We start from the raw sequence: 3,272 nt of genomic DNA, 5'->3' as shown, positions 1-3,272 counted from the left end.
TTATTTTAGAAATATAAAGTTTTAGATGAGTCATGCATAGGGGTGTTTTCCTTTTATTTATTTTTTCTTTTTTACCTTGATTGGTGCCCTATGAATATTTTGCATATTAAAAAAATTTCTACAGTAGGGAATCTTTGATAAAAAATGCCAAAAATCATGTTCAATAAGAGGGAAATATATAATATCAAGGCAAGATTTAGTGAAGCTGATGGTTAGATGCGCAAATGGAGCTATTGCCATTAGTGAAGCTGATGAACGTAGCTAAACTTTACAATCCATGGTTTCTATCTCTCATTCTCCCTTTTGATATGGCTTAAACTAGCCAAAGGGAAGAAGCTTAGTTTGCCTCCATCGCCACCAAAGTTACCAATTATTGGAAACATCCATCAACTAGGCAAACTTCCCCACCGCTCCCTCCGAGACCTCTCAAGGAAGTATGGCTCTTTAATGCTTTTGCAATTGGGGCAAAATCCAATTCTAGTGGTGTCCTCTGCTGATTCTGTTAAAGAAATGGTGAAAAACCATGATATTGTTTTCTTAAACAAACCAAGTACCACGGCGGCGGAAATCTTGTTTTATGGATGCAAGGATGTGGGTTTTGCTCCTTATGGAGAGTACTGGAGACAAGTCAGGAAGATCTGTGTTCTTGAACTTCTGAGTCTCCGAAGAGTTCACTCATTTCAATTTGTAAGGGAAGAAGAAGTTGATGTTCTTGTCGACAAGATCCGTGGTGCTGCTGTTAATGGAGATGCTATTAATTTGACTGAGATGGCAATGGCTATTTCGAGCAACATAGTTTCGAGATGCGTTCTAAGTAGGAAAGCTGAAGAAGATGGTAGCAGGAGCAAGTTTGGGCAGTTGGCCAGAAGGGTGATGGTTCTGTTCACGAGTTTGTGTATTGGGGATATGTTTCCTTATTTGAAATGGTTGGATATGGTTACTGGATATATTCAACGTTTGAAAACAACTTTTGGAGAATTGGATGCATTTTTTGATCAGGTGATCGAGGAGCATAGGGCCTTGAAAGCTCAGGATGATGTTGCTGATAAGAGGGATTTCATTTCTATCATCCTACAACTTCAAAAGGATGGCATGGTTGAGATTGACCTCCATCAAGACAACATCAAAGCAATCTTACTGGTCTTTGATCTGTTTTTGTGGGTGCATGTGGGGAAAATTTTCTTTCAAATTTTCTTGTTTTTCAATTTTTAGGATGTCTATAAACATCTTTACCTTTACATTTGCATCTGTATGAAGTTTTTTGTATGACAATTTCAGGACATGTTCGCTGGACGAACTGATACCACTTCAACAACAACAGAATGGGTGATGGCTGAACTCCTGAAACATCCAAATGTCATGAAAAAGGTTCAAAAAGAGGTAAGAAATGTGGTTGGAAAGAAACCAAAGGTTGATATGAATGATATAAACCAAATGGAATACCTAAAATGTGTGATCAAAGAAACCTTAAGACTCCATCCGGCTGTGGCATTTATGGTTCGTAGAGGAACATCAGAAAGTATTAAATTGGAAGGTTATGATATTCCTCCAAACACTACAGTTTTTATCAATGTATGGGCAATTCATAGGGATCCCAAATGGTGGGACAAGCCAGAGGAGTTCTTCCCTGAGAGGTTCGAGAATTCCACAGTTGATTTCAAGGGCCAGGATTTTCAATTCATCCCATTTGGCTGTGGGAAAAGGAATTGTCCTGGAATGGCATTTGAGGTTGTTTCTGTTGAATATTTGATAGCCAACCTTCTGTTTTGGTTTGATTGGAGGCTGCCTGATGGAGAAAATGCTGAGAATTTGGACATGAATGAAGTCTACGGGCTAACTGTTAACAGGAAATTCCCTCTCCAAGTTCTTCCAATCTCTGATTCATCCTTCCTCTGTAATCAAAGGATGTGATAATTTCTCTTTCTTTTCTTTTTTTATCTCTTAAAAATAATTGCATGATTTAAAATAAGATTGTCTTTTGCTATATAGAAGTAATGTTTAACCAGCTGCATCACAATTGAAGAACTTGAGCATTTTGAAACAGTCATCAAGAATCATATAGTTATTATGATGTTAATTTAACCAATAACATGAAACTGAAAACTTGGAATTTTTTTTTAAGAAACATAGAAAATTCTATATGGATCCATTGACTTTGATTAATTCTTATGAGGTTTTGACCAGACTACACATTTTTGAGTTGAGATTTCGTTGTCGGACCAAACATTACGTTTTTAAAAGGAAAATTAATGTTATAAAAAGAAATAAATACAAAAAAAATTAACTTAATGAAAGAGAAAGATTACGGAATTATCAATAATTTTATAATTTATTAATAAAATATTGAATTTTTAATTATAAAGACATAATACTCTTTTTTAATAATAATAATAATAATAATTATTATTATTATTCATATATAATCTGTCGATTTTTTTTTTTTGTTTTTTTTTTTTTAAGTCAGTTATACTAAGTGGTTCCTTTGTACATAGATTTGATTTGAGACCATTCATTTATATTAGTATAATTTTTAGATTTTTTAGATTTTTGAATTTAAATTATTAAATTTAAAAATATTGTTTTAATTCAAATGAATTATGAATTTAATTTTAATTCAAAAATTAAAAAAAAAACATAAGCGTTACATTAATATAAATGAATTTCTATTCATATATATATATATTATTTCGTTAAAAGTTAAAACTTTCATTGGAGTAAAATGCGTTAATTTTTTATTTTGCTTTTTGAAAAATTAAAAAATTATAATGTTAGTATATTAAAATTGAATTAAAAAAAGTTATCTTGATTCATTTAAAAATAAAATAAAAAAAATGATATGTGATAATTTCTTAATTTTATTAGTGAAATTAAAAAAATTACATTATCATTTTATCAAAAACGAACTAAAAAATTATCTCATTAATTGAATTTTTTTAGATTCGTAAATGGTGATAAATAAATAATTAAAAAAATTAATTAAAAAATGGGACATGAATTAATCTCTTTTTTTGAAATACATGTGTGGTATCTTGATCTTACATGTGGAGTAAAACTATTATACTATCCGTATATCAAATACGAACTAAAAAAAAAAAAAAATACTTCTCAAAAATAAAATGAAGATAAATAAAAAATCTTCCTAATAAAGTAACATTATAAAGTGAAATAAATGTGTATAACCAACTCATCAGGCAATATTTAACAAATAAATTAGTCTTATTCATTTGATAATACATTTGGTGGGTTATGAAATTGAAGCTAACTAACAAACA

The 3,272-nt window shown here is 30.6% G+C and overlaps 1 pseudogene across 1 annotated transcript; it reads left to right on the top strand.

Annotated features, from left to right (window-relative positions):
- The first annotated feature begins 224 nt into the window (after positions 1 to 224).
- LOC111313411 (cytochrome P450 71A1-like) lies at positions 225 to 2,026 on the top strand (annotated as a pseudogene). The gene is made up of 2 exons (XR_016345269.1): positions 225 to 1,140; positions 1,279 to 2,026. The product of XR_016345269.1 is annotated as a cytochrome P450 71A1-like (transcript).
- The last annotated feature ends 1,246 nt before the right edge of the window (positions 2,027 to 3,272 follow it).

The sequence above is a fragment of the Durio zibethinus genome, chromosome 9 (assembly GCF_047325235.1).
Source record: "Durio zibethinus cultivar Kanyao isolate XHJ-2024 chromosome 9, ASM4732523v1, whole genome shotgun sequence".
Classification (NCBI taxonomy): Eukaryota; Viridiplantae; Streptophyta; class Magnoliopsida; order Malvales; family Malvaceae; genus Durio; species Durio zibethinus.
Note: the sequence above shows the minus strand (reverse complement) of the source record. Positions and strands in the feature narration are given on the sequence as shown.